The sequence below is a fragment of the Rhinatrema bivittatum genome, chromosome 19, assembly GCF_901001135.1.
Source record: "Rhinatrema bivittatum chromosome 19, aRhiBiv1.1, whole genome shotgun sequence".
Taxonomy (NCBI): Eukaryota; Metazoa; Chordata; class Amphibia; order Gymnophiona; family Rhinatrematidae; genus Rhinatrema; species Rhinatrema bivittatum.
In genome coordinates, this window is record NC_042633.1 from 42,408,556 (window position 1) to 42,428,279 (window position 19,724).

Genomic DNA, 19,724 nt, shown 5'->3' on the forward strand with positions numbered 1-19,724 from the left:
AGAAGGGGAAATCCGAGCATTCTCCGGGGCGAGGGAATAAAGGAAGGGCTGGGGATATTGCTCTGTACCTTGTATCGGCTGATGACTGAATTATGATGGATAGAGACATTGTGACTGTTTTCCTGATAAAAAAAAGTTTATTGTAATAAAAATCACACAGAAGTGTGTTTAAATAAAACAGAGGCTGAATGTGAACCGTGTGGCTTATAAATGGCTCCTTCTGAGCCCTGAGCCACCGGTGGATCCTGGGAGGCTGTGGTGCTCCTGGTAAAGATATCTTTACGGAGGTGGAGGGGGAGGCAAGATGGGATCACAAGAATCAGGAAGGGGCTGGTGGGATTTTGAAAGGAAAAAGTTTATGGGAAAGAAACATGGAAATGCTGACTTCCTGTTCAGGGAGGGGGTAGGGCAAGACTCCTGAACAAGTGGGGAGGTGTGTGACGGGGTCAGTATACAGTGCAGGGAGGTAGGTCAAAACCCCAGAAACAAAAACTCCCCGGAACCAAAAATCTGCAGGGAAAGAGGGAAGAAATACCAGGTGACACAGAGTCAGTCGGGCTGGTTCCTTCCCCCTGAAGCATCGGAGAAACCTGAGACACAGGTGTGGGAGGGAGAGGGTGGGGCCTGGGGAACCAATCCCTGGCCAGCAGGGGAGGGGAAGGAAGAGGGTGGGGCCTGGGGAACCAATCCCTGGCCAGCAGGGGCGGAGTCTCCATCCTATAAAAAAAGGAGCCAACACGAAGCATTTCAAGTCTCTTTCCAGATACTGGAGAGGAGGGAGTGGGACCTGGCTGCCTGATGCTGCTGAGGACTGCTTTACTGTGGGAGAAAGGACTGAAACCCTGGTACCAGAGAAGGTGAGTGTGCAGATTCAAAACCTTCCCTTTTTTTTCTTTATTGCTAATGAACTATTTCCAAGGCTGCCAATTGGGTGGAGGTATTTCTGGGGAGTGTGGTAGAGAGCAGAGATAGGAGGGAGGAGGCAGAGGCCAGCAGGGCTGCACTTAAATTCTTTGCTGGCCTGTTTTAGGACATTTTTTTTTTTTTTGGTTTGTTGGGACTTGTGGCAGGGAGAGGTGAGGTCTGTGAAATAGAGGAAGCTTCAAGGGGAGAAGCCAGGCTCAGCACTCACTGGTTGGGCTTGGTGTCTCCCTGCCAGCCCAATGAGGGTTTGAATCCCGCAAGGGGAACCAGTGGAGAAATTTTATAACTGAGAGCCTTTGGACTTTTGATGTTCCTGGGAGTGTTTGAAGCCAGGGAGCCAGTTTGGAAAATAGAGCAGTGGAGTCAATCAGATGGACAGGGGCTGACAAGAGTTGAGAGGAAACTTAATATAGTGTTAGAGAACAAATCAGACCTGCCAGAGCCCTGCTTAAAATGCTTCATCTCTGCTGGTGGACCTGGGACCTTTGGCAGAGGGTTAGACTCCTGCAGCCAGTGTGAGGCAGGGCCTGATGTGTCCTCTAGCAGTGTTAAGTTGTGTGCCAGGTCTTGCAAGCTAAAGAAGGTTATGAGCACTTGGTAGGGCTCTGACACTTTATTCTTTAGCTTGTGTGCCAGGTGTTGCAAGCCTACAAAGGCTGGTTATTTGAACAAGTAGTGTTCTAGTCCTGAATAGCCTTTTTCCTAAGCTGTGACACCTTTTCTTGGACCAACACAGGAATTATCATTCTACATGAGCTTTGGAGAGCATCCAGGTCACGTCTTTAGAAGAAGGGAGCTGATTGGTCTGGAAAGCTCATACAGTACTGGGGTAAAAGGAGCGAGGATTAGCTATGTGAGGCCTGACCAGATTGCATTACACATGTTCATCTGCACTAAAATACCCCATCACTGCTGCAAAGATCACCATTCAAGCTCTAAAATCAACATTTACAGGTGAATTGAGCATGTCAGTGTAAGAATGCTATGTGAGCAGTTTTCTAAAGTTATTTACCTGTGAAGTGCACTTAATGTAGATAAAACCTATTGACATAGCAGCTGAATATAGGAACCTCATGTTCCTATCTGGCTGCAGAAGTTAGCCAGACACATTTATTGAGCTGACTTGGTGAGGTCTGAGGGGCTGTTTCACATGCAAAGTGATAGATAGGAACAGCACAGCTCCCATCAGTGAAGATTTTGCTGTCATTTGGAGTGATGAAAGGTAAAAGAGCAGATTTGTACAATTATCTTTCCCAAGCTTGATGCACTCTCTGGCATGCTGCAATCAAGCCAGATAGAGAGTACATTGTATAAATCTAATTTACCTTTCATCACTCCAAATCACAATCTTCACTGGTAGCTGTGCTGCTTCTACCTATGACTGTGCACATAAAACAGCCCCCCCACAACCTACCTCTCACCTCAAGGTCATAATGCCCTCTCTTACAGTGGTATAACTAGTTAACTTAGATGTGAACCTCTTGCGAGCAGGCCGAGCCGCTATGATAAAAAGAATTTTGGTGGGTAAAGCACCTGCAGCGGATTATGCAGCGTGTGATTATTGCTCATTGGGGAAGATGCGTATGCAATGAGGTAACAGGAAAATTAGCTTAACCACGCCCCCGTTTTTATCACAGATCCTGTTTGCACGATATTTATAGTAGCTTGATAAATCTAGGTGTAGGTTAGCCAGATATGTGGCTGTCGTCCACAATGTGCCTGTCCTGCCCCTCACGTAGGTGGGTATCTTTTTAGCCGGATAAAATGTTTAGCCTGCCAGTGAGAGGTTTAGAGATTACAAGCCTGGAACTCTTGAGCTCCCTACTGAATCTTTTCCTCCCATTTCTCAAATGTTTTATCTTCCTCAGGGAAAGAAGACTGAATGTGGGAAGCAAGCGTTTTCCTCCTTAAATCCTACTGATTACAAAACGTAGGAAAAGTCAAATTCAGATTTTTCTTTTACGGCAGCTTTATTGGTTCGACTATCACTGGATGCTGAGTGGGAATTACTCTTTGATCTTTTTTATTTAAATTTATGATATGAATAGTTCCACTGTGTCTCGCTCTACTTAGAAAAGCATCAATCTGTTACTTAGCCCTCAAATGAACCAAATGGCAGCTGCATCTGTGCTGCGTCCTCTGTGCAATGTGTTAAGATTGTTGGATCCATTGCAGCTCTCAACACTTGTTTCCAGGAAGATTTCAGTGTCTTCCTCTATCAACAGTTCTCACCCTGATTAGGAACTTTCTATGCTCCTGGAAAGACTGGTTAATAGTTTAATTTAACCAAACTAGCTGCCATTTTATTGTATTGACTTACTTGTATGCTCTCTGGTTATTGTTCTCCCCTTTACATAGTGCTTTGTAATTCCTGAGGAGACGGAATAGAGGCGCAGGAGTCTCCACTGTTTTGGCAGCACTTTTATCCCTAATAGGCAACATTTTACAAAAATAGATGCAGGCTCTCTTCCTTTCTTATAGGTAACTTTATACAGAAATAAATGCAGGGTTTCTTCCATTCTTATAGGTAACATTATACAGGAATAGATGCAGGCTCTCTTCCTTTTATAGGTAACATTATACAGGAATAGATGCAGGCTCTCTTCCTTTCTTATAGGTAACTTTATACAGAAATAAATGCAGGGTCTCTTCCATTCTTATAGGTAACATTATACAAAAATAGATGCAGGCTCTCTTCCTTTCTTATAGGTAACTTTATACAGAAATAAATGCAGGGTTTCTTCCATTCTTATAGGTAACATTATACAGGAATAGATGCAGGCTCTCTTCCTTTTATAGGTAACATTATACAGGAATAGATGCAGGCTCTCTTCCATTCTTATAGGTAACATTATACAGGAATTGATGCAGGGTCTCTTCCATTCTTATAGGTAACATTATACATTAATAGATGCAGGGTCTCTCCTGTTAGGCTGTAATGGCAGCAGTTCTCTTCCTTTCTTATAGGTAACATTATACAGGAATTGATGCAGGGTCTCTTCCATTCTTATAGGTAACATTATACATTAATAGATGCAGGGTCTCTCCTGTTAGGCTGTAATGGCAGCAGTTCTCTTCCTTTCTTATAGGTAACATTATACAGGAATAGATGCAAGGTCTCTACCTTTCTTATAGGTAACATTATACAGGAATAGATGCAGGGTCTCTCCTGTCAGGCTGTGTTGGCAGCAGTTCTCTTCCTTTCTTATAGGTAACATTATACAGGAATAGATGCAGGGTCTCTCCTGTCAGGCTGTGTTGGCAGCAGTTCTCTTCTTTTCTTATAGGTAACATTATACAGGAATAGATGCAGGGTCTCTCCTGTCAGGCTGTGTTGGCAGCAGTTCTCTTCCTTTCTTATAGGTAACATTATACAGGAATAGATGCAGGGTCTCTCCTGTCAGGCTGTGTTGGCAGCAGTTCTCTTCTTTTCTTATAGGTAACATTATACAGGAATAGATGCAGGGTCTCTTCCTTTCTTATAGGTAACATTATACAGGAATAGATACAGGGTCTCTTCCTTTCTTATAGGTAACATTATACAGGAATAGATGCAGGGTCTCTTCCTTTCTTATAGGTAACATTATACAGGAATAGGTGCAGGCTCTCTTCCTTTCTTATAGGTAACATTATACAGGAATAGATGCAGGGTCTCTTCCTTTCTTATAGGTAACATTATACAGGAATAGATGCAGGGTCTCTTCCTTTCTTATAGGTAACATTATACAGGAATAGATGCAGGGTCTCTTCCTTTCTTATAGGTAACATTATACAGGAATAGATGCCGGGTTCTCTACCATTCTTATAGGTAACATTATACAGGAATAGATACAGGGTCTTTCCTGTCAGGCTGTGTTGGCAGCAGTTCTCTTCCTCATAGGTAACATTTTACAGGAATAGATGCAGGGTCTCTTCCATTCTTATAGGTAACATTATACAGGAATAGATGCAGGCTCTCTTCCATTCTTATAGGTAACATTATACAGGAATAGATGCAGGCTCTCCCATTCTTATAGGTAACATTATACAGGAATAGATGCAGGCTCTCTTCCATTCTTATAGGTAACATTATACAGGAATAGATGCAGGCTCTCTTCCATTCTTATAGGTAACATTATACAGGAACAGATGCAGGGTCTCTCCTGTCAGCCTGTGTTGGCAGCAGTTCTCTTGCTTGCTTATAGGTAACATTATACAGGAATAGATGCAGGGTCTCTTCCTTTCTTATAGGTAACATTATACAGGAATAGATGCAAGGTCTCTTCCTTTCTTATAGGTAACATTATACAGGAATAGATGCAGGGTCTCTTCCTTTCTTATAGGTAACATTATACAGGAATAGATGCAAGGTCTCTTGCTTTCTTATAGGTAACATTATACAGGAATTGATGCAGGGTCTCTCGTATCAGGCTGTGTTGGCAGCAGTTCTCTTGCTTGCTTATAGGTAACATTATACAGGAATAGATGCAGGTTTCTCTTGCTTTCTTATAGGTAACATTATACAGGAATGGATGCAGGCTCTCTTCCTTTCTTATAGGTAAGAATATACAGGAATAGATGCAGGGTCTCTTCTGTTCTTATAGGTAACATTATACAGGAATAGATGCAGGGTCTCTTCTGTTCTTATAGGTAACATTATACAGGAATAGATGCAGGGTCTCTTCCGTTCTTATAGGTAACATTACAGGAATAGATGCAGGGTCTCTTCCTTTCTTATAGGTAACATTATACAGGAATAGATGCAGGGTCTCTTCCGTTCTTATAGGTAACATTACAGGAATAGATGCAGGGTCTCTTCCTTTCTTATAGGTAACATTATACAGGAATAGATGCAGGGTCTCTTCTGTTCTTATAGGTAACATTATACAGGAATAGATGCAGGCTCTCTTCCTTTCTTATAGGTAACATTATACAGGAATAGATGCAGGGTCTCTTCCATTCTTATAGGTAACATTATACAGGAATAGATGCAGGGTCTCTTCTGTTCTTATAGGTAACATTATACAGGAATAGATGCAGGGTCTCTTCCGTTCTTATAGGTAACATTACAGGAATAGATGCAGGGTCTCTTCCTTTCTTATAGGTAACATTATACAGGAATAGATGCAGGGTCTCTTCCGTTCTTATAGGTAACATTATACAGGAATAGATGCAGGTTTCTCTTGCTTTCTTATAGGTTACATTATACAGGAATAGATGCAGGTTTCTCTTGCTTTCTTATAGGTAACATTATACAGGAATAGATGCAGGTTTCTCTTGCTTTCTTATAGGTAACATTATACAGGAATAGATGCAAGGTCTCTTCCATTCTTATAGGTAACATTATACAGGAATAGATGCAGGTGTCTCTTCTGTTCTTATAGGTAACATTATACAGGAATAGATGCAAGGTCTCTTCCTTTCTTACAGGTAACATTATAGAGGAATAGATGCAGGGTCTCTTCCATTCTTATAGGTAACATTATACAGGAATAGATGCAGGTGTCTCTTCTGTTCTTATAGGTAACATTATACAGGAATAGATGCAGGTTTCTCTTGCTTTCTTATAGGTTACATTATACAGGAATAGATGCAGGTTTCTCTTGCTTTCTTATAGGTTACATTATACAGGAATAGATGCAGGTTTCTCTTGCTTTCTTATAGGTAACATTATCAGGAATAGATGCAGGTTTCTCTTGCTTTCTTATAGGTAACATTATACAGGAATAGATGCAGGTTTCTCTTGCTTTCTTACAGGTAACATTATACAGGAATAGATGCAGGGTCTCTTCTGTTCTTATAGGTAACATTATACAGGAATAGATGCAGGTTCCTCTTGCTTTCTTATAGGTTACATTATACAGGAATAGATGCAGGTTCCTCTTGCTTTCTTATAGGTTACATTATACAGGAATAGATGCAGGTTTCTCTTGCTTTCTTATAGGTAACATTATACAGGAATAGATGCAGGTTTCTCTTGCTTTCTTATAGGTAACATTATACAGGAATAGATGCAGGGTCTCTCGTATCAGGCTGTGTTGGCAGCAGGTCTCTTGCTTGCTTATAGGTAACATTATACAGGAATAGATGCAGGTTTCTCTTGCTTTCTTATAGGTAACATTATACAGGAATAGATACAGGTTTCTCTTGCTTTCTTATAGGTAACATTATACAGGAATAGATGCGGTCTCTTCCTTTCATATAGGTAACATTATACAGGAATAGATGCAGGGTCTCTTCCATTTTTATAGGTAACATTATACAGGAATAGATGCAGGGTCTCTTTCTTTCTTATAGGTAACATTATACAGGAATAGATGTAGGTTTCTCTTGCTTTCTTAGAGGTAACATTATACAGGAATAGATGCAGGTTTCTCTTGCTTTCTTATAGGTAATATTATACAGGAATAGATGCGGTCTCTTGCTTTCTTATAGGTAACATTATACAGGAATAGATGCAGGGTCTCTTCCTTTCTTATAGGTAACATTATACAGGAATAGATACAGGGTCTCTCCTGTCAGGCTGTGTTGGCAGCAGTTCTCTTTCTTTCTTATAGGTAACATTATACAGGAATAGATGCAGGTTTCTCTTGCTTTCTTATAGGTAACATTATACAGGAATAGATGTAGGGTCTCTTACTTTCTTATAGGTAACATTATACAGGAATAGATGCAGGGTCTCTTCCGTTCTTATAGGTAACATTAAGGAATAGATGCAGGGTTTCTCTTGCTTGCTTATAGGTAACATTATACAGGAATAGATGCAGGCTCTCTTCCATTCTTATAGGTAACATTATACAGGAATAGATGTAGGGTCTCTTCCTTTCTTACAGGTAACATTATACAGGAATAGATGCTGGCTCTCTTCCATTCTTATAGGTAACATTATACAGGAATAGATGTAGGGTCTCTTCCTTTCTTATAGGTAACATTATACAGGAATAGATGCAGGCTCTCTTCCATTCTTATAGGTAACATTATACAGGAATAGATGTAGGGTCTCTTCCTTTCTTATAGGTAACATTATACAGGAATAGATGCAGGTTTCTCTTGCTTTCTTATAGGTAACATTATACAGGAATAGATGTAGGGTCTGTTCCATTCTTATAGGTAACATTATACAGGAATAGATGCAGGCTCTCTTCCGTTCTTATAGGTAACATTATGCAGGGTCTCTTCGGTTCTTATAGGTAACATTATACAGGAATAGATGCAGGGTCTTTCATTCTTATAGGTAACATTATACAGGAATAGATGGAGGGTCTCTTCCATTGTTATAGGTAACATTATACAGGAATAGATGCAGGGTCTCTTCCTTTCTTATAGGTAATATTATATAGGAATAGATGCAGGGTCTCTTCCATTCTCATAGGTAACATTATACAGGAATAGATGCAGGGTCTCTTCCTTTCTTATAGGTAATATTATATAGGAATAGATGCAGGGTCTCTTCCATTCTTATAGGTAACATTATACAGGAATAGATGCAGGGTCTCTTCCTTTCTTATAGGTAATATTATATAGGAATAGATGCAGGGTCTCTTCCTTTCTTATAGGTAATATTATATAGGAATAGATGCAGGGTCTCTTCCATTCTCATAGGTAACATTATACAGGAATAGATGCAGGCTCTCTTCCGTTCTTATAGGTAATATTATATAGGAATAGATGCAGGGTCTCTTCCTTTCTTATAGGTAATATTATATAGGAATAGATGCAGGGTCTCTTCCTTTCTTATAGGTAATATTATATAGGAATAGATGCAGGGTCTCTTCCATTCTCATAGGTAACATTATACAGGAATAGATGCAGGGTCTCTTCCATTGTTATAGGTAACATTATACAGGAATAGATGCAGGCTCTCTTCCGTTCTTATAGGTAACATTTTACAGGAATAGATGCAGGGTCTTCCATTCTTATAGGGAACATTATACAGGAATAGATGGAGGGTCTCTTCCATTCTTATAGGTAACATTATACAGGAATAGATGGAGGGTCTCTTCCATTGTTATAGGTAACATTATACAGGAATAGATACAGGGTCTCCTGTCAGGCTGTGTTGGCAGTTGCTCTCTTCCTTTTTTATAGGTAACACAGAGCCAGTTTTTAAAACAGACATCCTGTGATAGGGTTCACCTTTTAATACTCACTCGAACTAGATGACACTATTAGAATGTGAACCCTATCTACTGTTATGAGTCCTACACCAGGATAGTATTGGTCCCCTGACATCCTGATAAACAGATTCAAATTGTAGTGTATAGCTGTAATATGTTCTAACTCCTATGGTTTATGTAGTTGACGTATAATTTGCAGGGAACGGGGGTCTGTACGTTTCCTTTTGCAGGCAATTTCTAAACGAGCCGCTCTTATGTATTTGTTGACATTGTTGCTAGTGAGCTGTCAGTCCCCTCAAAGGTTCCCCTAAAAGCACGTTCTGAAAGTCTGGAGTAGTTTGTGCTCCAAAACGTTGGGTGATCCACTCCACCGTTCTGTCCCAATATAAGTTAACTACCGGACAACTCCACCATATATGAAGGTAAGTGCATACGCAGAAAACATTAAATCTGGGCACATTCCAAAAGTTTAAAGGAGATGGAGAGATGCGATTCCTGTATTGTCTAGAGACTTAATGTTCCCCTGCTGCATAAATTGCCCCATCAGTATCCTAGCCAGAGATTTCCACGTAGTGAAGGCTTTCTTGGATAAGCCCGCCGGGGATTTGATATTATGAAACAAATGGGGAAGTTAGTGATATGGGATGTCCCCGACGAGCCGTCCCTTCCACTGTGTCCGGGCTCTCAACCTTGCCTGTAATGAGATTGGTGTATTGAGGATGCTCCTCTACAGCTGACATGGTTTCCAAGCTGTCGCAGACAGTGCCGCATTGCCCACAACTTGTTGCTCTTATCAACTGGAAACGGATCAGAAAGGTAAAGGGCGGCTCGTCGGGCTCCTTCTCCACTACCCCTGCATGGGTTTGCCCGGTCCGTACCCTGAAGCAGTACCTGAGGAGGTGCCCGTTAGTTCTCGGGTCCTTTCTGGTTCCTGGGAACGGGTGCCCTTTAACCCGGTTTCAGTTTTTCCCCAGAGGGCTCTGTATGGGGGTGAGCGCGCCGGGGAGGGAAGCCAAAGATTATCGTTCGCGTTCTTTCAGCATCGGGGCAGCAGTCTCGGCCGCCGGGATGTGGTATATCCGGTGCGGGCGCACAGGATAGAGGGAGGTGGAAGTCCAAGGCATTTCTGTCTTATGTGAGGGTTTAAAAACAAAAAAAGGAAAATAATAAATACGAGCACCAGCCTGCGACAATCTAAAGGGCACGAGGGAAACGCTGGGGTGAAGGGTTATTGATTGGTATTTTCTTCTATTGCAGAGCTCTTCAGGGTGGCCTAGGAGGCGAGGCTGCATCTGAACTCTGGGCTGTTCTTTCGTTCATTGGGCACTGAGACGGCCGTAGGTCGCGCACCTCGACCCCGAGAGCTGGAATGTTTAAATACGATATTCCAAAACCATATCCCACAGCACCAGATCAACCACTAAAGCTCTGCTCGCCCTCCCATCAGTAACAACTACGAGCCTCACTACAATCAGAGAGGGAGCAGCTTCAGTAGCCGGACCTCGCCTATGGAGCTCGGTACCTGAAAACCTAATGCTTCAAGATGACACCAACTTATTCAAAAAACAACTTAAAACCATGGCTATTTCAACAAACCTACAACGAAGGCATCGGTTAACAAACGTCCTCACCAACGCTACAGGTCAAGATGATAAACCTATGCACCAAACAATTCAGACAAATGCATATTTACCATTGTCTAACAGTAACCAATACTTACCTTACCAGGTAGTAAAGTTACATAGGACCCTCCCACCATCAGTAAAACAGAATATTACCCTGTTACTGTGAGTTAAGTTTATCTGTTAATTGTTATAACGTGCGTTGTGAGGAGTTAAGTTTGTAAACTGAAGTGAAGGCTTGCGTCAAACTTTGTTATATAAAAACATAGAATGAAGGTCGCCCTGGTTCAGCAAACGAGGAATGGAAGGGGAGGAGCTGTTACCGTTCCTGGGGGGTGCATATTCTGGTGATTCACCTAGGGGGGGGGGGGGGGTCTTGCAGGGAGTGGGTGACCTGTGTCAAGAAGGATTTGTCTCAAATACTCATTTGTTGGCTGAGAATCACATTAGGCTGCTCGGACATCATTGTGCGACTTTGGTGCAAGGCTGAGGGTTTTATGGAAGTCGGGGGTTCCCGAGTGAATAAGCAAATTGGGAAATGGGTGACACAGGGAAGGGGGGTTTGGGTGCATCCCAGTTGGGCTTGGGGGGGGGGGGGGGTACAAGAGGGTTTGTTCAGAGGGGAATGGGATCCATTGATCAGACATTGGGTTGGGTTTGCCAGGTTTGCCCCTGGTAGTGAGATGGGGGGGGGGGGGTTAATGCTTTAACTATGGGGTGTGAGGGGGAGGGGTGGGCAGGTTTGTTATCGTTAAGGTTTCCATGTTGTATTGTTGGGGGCTCTGGTTACTTTCAATAAACTGTGGTCTCTTTATACCAAAATAAAATTGTCCTGATTTATTGGGGGGGGGATGAGTGAGCGCATGTCCTGACTCCCTGTGTTATGAGAGGCTGAGGCTGAGACCAGGGCCTGCCTGTGCCTATCCTAACCCACCAGGCACCTGGGCTCTGAGCCCTCCTAATCTCAGGTTATTACTGCTGCCTTCTCCTCCATTCCCCACTAGGGAGAGGGACCCTCTCTGTCCGTTCTGCCTGCTTTATGATGGGTATAGACTGTATCCCCTCCTCCCCCTGGTGAATAATATCTGGGTGCAGTGTGGTCACCAGGTCCCCCTCTCGCACACGGTTTATAAAACCAGCAGTGTACAGTACAGATTGAGTGTGAGCGCTGCCTCACTTCCCTCTCCTCACTTATCTCAGCACAGAGCAAAGCTGCTGTGTGTGTGGGAGAGAAGTTTGCATTACCTGTGCGTGTGCAGCTTGCATTGTGCTGCCCTAGGGCAGAGTCTGGGTTTGTAGCGTGGGTTTGTAGCGTGTAACATACAAGGTGCACATGTGCGCACCTTGTATGTTATCTTGTTCTAGTAGAAAGATGACGGGGAATGTCAGGGCTCGGGCTCCCCCCAGCCTGTGCTGCTCCGTGCATCAGTGAAATGCATGGTCTGAGGTCAGTGAGAGCCGAATCACTTATGTTCATTAATGCATTGATCCTTCAGCCTGGGCACTGAATGCTAGTGACACTAGCAGCTGCCGTGGCAAACAAGGGTCAGTGTAGTAAGCCCTGCATTAATCTTACTGCTTGCACTAAAAAAAAAAATGTAATTCCTGATGGAGTAAGAATGGAGGGGGAAGAGAGGGCATGGGGCATAATCCAAGAGGAAGAGGGACAGCACCAGCAGCTTTGCCAAATCACTGGGGAGAGGTCAGGGCAGCAGAAAACATTGCTTATGTGCATTCCACGTGATTTCAAAATTATAATTTGCCGGATTGGAAATGTAACTCCTATTGGAGGTGGAATGAGCTAATTTTACTGCAGCTCTGATCAGGGCTTAACACTGGAAATTTAAGGCAATGGCAGTTAAGCCAGCGCATCCCTTTGCAGGGGAAGGTAAAAGGTAATGCCCTGGTTCGCAGGCGATTTCCATGCTAGGGGCACTAAGCAGGACGCAGTTTTGTGCACATTTTGTCTGTGCTGCAAAAAATGTGTACAAAGTTGTGGGTTAAACTGTGCCCTGCTGAATGCAGCTTAATAAACTGGCCCCAGAGAATCTGTAGCGCAAGGGGGGGCTCAACTCTGGACTTCAGCAGCCACAAAGACGTTTGGGTTTTCAGGGATATCCACATAAATATGATATTCTGGCACACAAAGGCATTGCAGGCAGATCTCTCTCGTGCGTACTCATTGTGGCTTTTCCTAAAAACTAGGCCCATTTGTGGCTCTTCAGAACCAAGGTTGGACATTTTTCTTTGAGTGGCTGGCGGGGCTAAGTACAGAGCAGGAAACTAATAAAGGAGTGAGAAGCTGCATGTGCAGAGGGCCTGAGCCCCTGGCCTGCCAAGAAGGGGGCACATCCCTGCGGCACAGGCTCCACAGCGAAGAGGAAGGCACAGTGCAATGTTTGCAGCGAAAAGGGAAGGCCCCCGTGTGCCGCGCTGGGCGGGCCTGGCCCTTTGTCCTCACCGTAAAACGGAGCGCGTGCACAAGATGAGCTCTGTTCATGGCGTCCCGGGGTCTCCGCTGCTGTTTTCTGCTCCTGGAAGGTCCGCATGGGGTGCCTGGCCCCTTAGTCTTGGACACAAAGGGCTTGGGTCCTGTGGCAATGCCAGTAACAAAGAATGTGTGGGAGGGTGAGAGCAGGACTGTGTAAGAGAGCATGGGGGGGTGTGAGAGCAGGACTGTGAAGAGAGCGTGGGGGATGCTGGAGTGGGGGTTTCAGAGGGAGCCTATATAAGGAGATTGTGAAGGAGTGCGTATGTGTGAGATGGTGGGAGCTCGTGTGTATGAGAGAGGGGTAGTGTGTATGGTAGGGTGCGAGCCTGAGTAAAGGGATTGTGGATGTGTGAGACAGAGCTGGAGTGAAGCGGGCTGCATGAGAGAGACAGAGGGAGCCTGTGTGTGAGAGCAAGGCAGCTTTGTGTGGGTGTGAATGAAAAAGAGAGGGCCCTGTATGTGCGGATGTGTGCAAGAGAGTGAGGGAGCCTATAGCAGGAGCTGTGTGTATGGAAAGGACATGTGTACAGTGAATTTCCAGGGAAATTATGCTCAAAATATTTACATTTCTGTAATTTAAAATGTAATTAAATATTGTCATGTAAATTGTGTTTGACCAATATAAAGTTGGCGCAAAATTTAAAATTCTGCAGAATTCCCCCAGGAGTAGCTCTCCCACGTATTTTACTAAATCGGCCCGATTATGAGGCATCTGGTGAGTTGGGGCCAGTGACTCAGAGCACAGTGACAGCACTCAATACCAGGATCTCATTCAGTACCATTAATATACTATTGGCATTGGGTGAGATGAGTAATCTCTCTTATAATGATAACAGGATCTCATTCAGTCCCATTAATATACTATTGGCATTGGGTGAGATGAGTAACCCCTCTTATAATAACAGGATCTCATTCAGTGCCATTAATATACTATTGGCATTGGGTGAGATGAGTAACCCCTCTTATAATAACAGGATCTCATTCAGGCCCATTAATATACTATTGGCATTGGGTGAGGTGAGTAACCCCTCTTATAATGATAACAGGATCTCATTCAGTCCCATTAATATACTATTGGCATTGGGCGAGATGAGTAACCCCTCTTATAATAACAGGATCTCATTCAGGCCCATTAATATACTATTGGCATTGGGTGAGGTGAGTAACCCCTCTTATAATGATAACAGGATCTCAGTCAGTCCCATTAATATACTATTGGCATTGGGTGAGATGAGTAACCCCTCTTATAATGATAACAGGATCTCATTCAGGCCCATTAATATACTATTGGCATTGGGTGAGATGAGTAACCCCTCTTATAATGATAACAGGATCTCATTCAGGCCCATTAATATACTATTGGCATTGGGTGAGATGAGTAACCCCTCTTATAATGATAACAGGATCTCATTCAAGCCCATTAATATACTATTGGCATTGGGTGAGATGAGTAACAGTGCTCTTATAATGATAACAGGATCTCATTCAGCCCCATTAATATACTATTGGCATTGGGTGAGATGAGTGACCCCTCTTATAATAACAGGATCTCATTCAGTGCCATGAATATACTATTGGCATTGGGTGAGATGAGTAACCCCTCTTATAATAACAGGATCTCATTCAGTGCCATTAATATACTATTGGCATTGGGTGAGATGAGTGACCCCTCTTATAATAACAGGATCTCATTCAGTGCCATTAATATACTATTGGCATTGGGTGAGATGAGTGACCCCTCTTATAATAACAGGATCTCATTCAGTCCCATTAATATACTATTGGCATTGGGTGAGATGAGTGACCCCTCTTATAATAACAGGATCTCATTCAGTCCCATTAATATACTATTGGCATTGGGTGAGATGAGTAACCCCTCTTATAATAACAGGATCTCATTCAGTGCCATTAATATACTATTGGCATTGGGTGAGACGAGTAACCCCTCTTATAATAGGATCTCATTCAGTCCCATTAATATACTATTGGCATTGGGTGAGATGAGTAACCCCTGTTATAATGATAACAGGATCTCATTCAGTCCCATTAATATACTATTGGCATTGGGTGAGATGAGTAACCCCTGTTATAATGATAACAGGATCTCATTCAGTCCCATTAATATACTATTGGCATTGGGTGAGATGAGTAACCCCTCTTATAATAACAGGATCTCATTCAGTGCCATTAATATACTATTGGCATTGGGTGAGATGAGTAACCCCTCTTATAATAGGATCTCATTCAGTCCCATTAATATACTATTGGCATTGGGTGAGATGAGTAACCCCTGTTATAATGATAACAGGATCTCATTCAGTCCCATTAATATACTATTGGCATTGGGTGAGATGAGTAACCCCTGTTATAATGATAACAGGATCTCATTCAGTCCCATTAATATACTATTGGCATTGGGTGAGATGAGTAACCCCTCTTATAATAGGATCTCATTCAGTCCCATTAATATACTATTGGCATTGGGTGAGATGAGTAACCCCTGTTATAATGATAACAGGATCTCATTCAGTCCCATTAATATACTATTGGCATTGGGTGAGATGAGTAACCCCTGTTATAATGATAACAGGATCTCATTCAGTCCCATTAATATACTATTGGCATTGGGTGAGATGAGTAACAGCGCTCTTATAATGATCTCGTGGCATTTTGTAGATTGCAGCTCTGCGTTTCCCAGCAGATCTGTCCTTTCTGGACCATTAGCGCCATCTCGTGGTATTTTTTTTAGATTGCAGCTCTGTGTTTCCCAGCAGATCTGCCCTTTCTGGACCATTTAGCGCCATCTTCTGGTCCTGCAGGAAAACGCATTCTGAGTTTCCCAATGGGGGGAGAAAACAATAAAAGCAAGAAGCACAGAGAACACAGATTTCTGGCAAGCACATAAGGGAAATGCATAAAACATTACATAAAAAAGCGTGTATTGCATATTGTGCATAACAGAAACCATTGGTACAGGCGGAAACAACGTCTGAAGAGATACAGCTCAAAATTGTGTAATTCTGTAATTAATCCGTAGGAAAAGATGCACCGTGGAAGGCGGCACTGGCGTGAATAAAAACCAAGACCACACAGCCACTTAGTAATTTCAAAGAAGCCCAAGATCGACCGAAAAGCTGCTGCGAGCAGGGAGGTCACTGTCATTTAAAGGGAAGAGAGGCAGAGGAAGCCACCAAAAGAAAGTGGCCAATCATGGAGGAGTCACGTGAAATAAATCCGCCAATACTGACAGAGACAGAAAACCTATGAGGGGGGGAGCCAAGCGACCTGATAGGAAACTTAAAGATATGAAATGCATGAAAGCGGACCTGAAAGAGAACTAAATGATCTGATTATGGGGTAAAGATGGACCTGAAAGAGAACTCAAGGATAATGAACCGTTTAACACAGACATAAAATAGAATTTAAATCCCATACTTTGTGGACCTGAAAGAGAACTAAAGCATAATGAGATATTTGAAAACGAGACCTGAAAAAGCACCGATTAAGAAATCGTAAAGGGGGAGAGTGAGCTTTAGGAATTCGGAAACACGCGCCCCATGCGCTGCATTGGTTAAAAGCAGTGCGCTTTAGAGATCGCGGGGTAAGAAAGCTAAATATTCATAAAAAGGATATAGAATACGTCCCAAAAGCAGACGGCAAAAACGTGTGAATGCGATAAACCTCTCTGTTGCTCCGGTTGCCTATTTATAATTTTTCTACTCTATATCAAGTTTCCGAAGCCATTGGACACCGGTTTATCGCTTTCACACGTTTTTGCCGTCTGCTTTTGGGACGTATTCTATATCCGTTTTATGAATGTTTAGTTTCCTAGCCCGCGAATACATAGTTAGATGGACGATCTCTAATGCACATTGCTTTAAGCGTCTTTTTGAATCCCTAAATCCTCTTTTTGGCTCACGCGCCCATTTACGTTTTCTTAATCAAATTTCTTTCAGGTCTGTTTTTTATTATCTCCTAGGCTTAAGTTCTCTTTCAGGTCTGCTTGAGACAGCTCCTATCCTTATATTCCTTTCACGTCCTTAAGCATCCAATTGTCCTTAGGTTCTCTTTCAGGTCCGTCAAACCATGTCACTGTCTTGAGACTTCCGTTCTCAGGTTCCCCCCCCCCCCCCTTTGTCACTATTGGTGGGTTTACATCATGTGACTCCTCCGTGATTGGCCACTCTGCGAGTCTTCCCTTTAAATTACACTGGGGTCCTTCCTCTCGGCAGCTCCCGCGGGATCTCGGGTCTCTCTGAAATTAGTAAATGGTCTGTGCTCTTGGTTTTATTCCCCCGTGCATCTGTTCCTACGGATTCATTGCAGACTCGCACAATGCTGAGCAGTCTCTCTCCAGCCCTTCTTTCCGGTAGGTACAAGATTCCTTTGGAAAGCTGCAGTTCTTGCGCCTTTTTTTTTTACAAACCTCATTGGCTGCTTCCACAGTCGCTTACTTTGTCTGTGAGATGAGTTCTGCGTTTCCCAGCAGATCTGTCCTTTCTGGACCATTTAGCGCCATCTCGTGGTATTTTTTTAGATTGCAGCTCTGTGTTTCCCAATGGTGGGAGAAAACAATAAAAGCAAGAAGCACAGGGAACACAGATTTCTGGCAAGCACATAAGGGAAATGCATAAAACATTACATAAAAAAGCGTGTATTGCATATTGTGCATACCAGAAACCATTGGTACAGGCGGAAACAACGTCTGAAGAGATACAGCTCAAAATTGTGTAATTCTGTAATTAATCGGTAGGAAAAGATGCACCGTGGAAGGCTGCACTGGCGTGAATAAAAACCAAGACCACACAGCCACTTAGTAATTTCAAAGAAGCCCAAGATCGACCGAAAAGCTGCTGCGAGCAGGGAGGCCACTGTCATTTAAAGGGAAGAGAGGCAGAGGAAGCCACCAAAAGAAAGTGGCCAATCATGGAGGAGTCACGTGAAATAAATCCGCCAATACTGACAGAGACAAAAAACCTATGAGGGGGGGGGAGCCAAGGGACCTGATAGGAAACTTAAAGATATGAAATGCATGAAAGCGGACCTGAAAGAGAACTAAAGGATCTGATTATGGGGTAAAGATGGACCTGAAAGAGATCACAAGGATAATGAACTGTTTAACACAGACATAAAATAGAATTTAAAGCCGAGGCTTGGTGGACCTGAAAGAGAACTAAAGCATAATGAGATATTTGAAAACGAGACCTGAAAAAGCACCGATTAAGAAAACGTAAAGGGGGAGAGTGAGCTTTAGGAGCTCGGAAAGACGCGCCCAATGCGCTACATTAGTTAAAAGCAGTGCGCTTTAGAGATCGCGGGGTAAGAAAGCTAAATATTCATAAAAAGGATATAGAATACGTCCCAAAAGCAGACGGCAAAAACGTGTGAATGCCATAAACCTCGCTGTTGCTCCGGTTGCCTATTTATAATTTTTCTACTCTATATCAAGTTTCCGAAGCCATGGTAACTTTTCGCCGGTTTATCGCATTCACACGTTTTTGCCGTCTGCTTTTGGGACGTATTCTATATCCGTTTTATGAATGTTTAGTTTCCTAGCCCGCGAATACATAGTTAGATGGATGATCTCTAATGCACATTGCTTTAAGCGTCTTTTTGAATCCTTAAATCCTCTTTTTGGCTCACGCGCCCATTTACGTTTTCTTCATCAGATTTCTTTCAGGTCTGTTTTTTATTATCTCCCAACCTTAAGTTCTCTTTCAGGTCCGCTTGAGACAGCTCCTATCCTTATATTCTATTTAAAGTTCGTCTTAAGTTGCCAATTGTCCTTAAGTTCTCTTTCAGGTCTGTTTTCTCCTATCTCCTAGCTTTAAGTTCTCTTTCAGGTCCGCTTAGACAGCTCATATCCTTATATTCCTTTCACGTCCTTAAACAGTCAATTGTCCTTAGGTTCTCTTTCAGGTCCGTCCATCTATGTCATAGTCTTGAGACTTCCGTTCTTAGGTTTCCCCCCCCCCCCTTTGTCACTATTGGTGGGTTTACATCATGTGACTCCTCCGTGATTGGCCACTCTGCGAGTCTTCCCTTTAAATTACACTGGGGTCCTTCCTCTCGGCAGCTCCCGCTGGATCTCGGGCCTCTCTGAAATTAGTAAATGGTCTGTGCTCTTGGTTTTATTCCCCCGTGCATCTGTTCCTACGGATTCATTGCAGACTCGCACAATGCTGAGCAGTCTCTCTCCAGCCCTTCTTTCCGGTAGGTACAAGATTCCTTTGGAAAGCTGCAGTTTTGCGCCTTTTTTTTTTTTTTTTACAAACCTCATTGGCTGCTTCCACAGTCGCTTACTTTGTCTGTGAGATGAGCTCTGCGTTTCCCAGCAGATCTGTCCTTTCTGGACCATTTAGCGCCATCTCGTGGTATTTTTTTAGATTGCAGCTCTGTGTTTCCCAGCAGATCTGCCCTTTCTGGACCATTTAGCGCCGTCTTGTGGTCCTGCAGCAAACGCATTCTGAGTTTCCCAATGGTGGGAGAAAACAATAAAAGCAAGAAGCACAGAGAACACAGATTTCTGGCAAGCACATAAGGGAAATGCATAAAACGTTACATAAAAAAGCGTGTATTGCATATTGTGCA

General features: G+C 43.0%; 1 long non-coding RNA gene across 1 annotated transcript; it reads left to right on the forward strand.

Moving 5' to 3' along the window:
- Positions 1-706: 706 nt before the first annotated feature.
- On the forward strand, positions 707-10,614 carry LOC115080759. The gene is made up of 3 exons (XR_003853644.1): positions 707-857; positions 1,661-1,878; positions 10,278-10,614. It is a non-coding gene; the product is annotated as an uncharacterized LOC115080759 (long non-coding RNA).
- Positions 10,615-19,724: the final 9,110 nt, after the last annotated feature.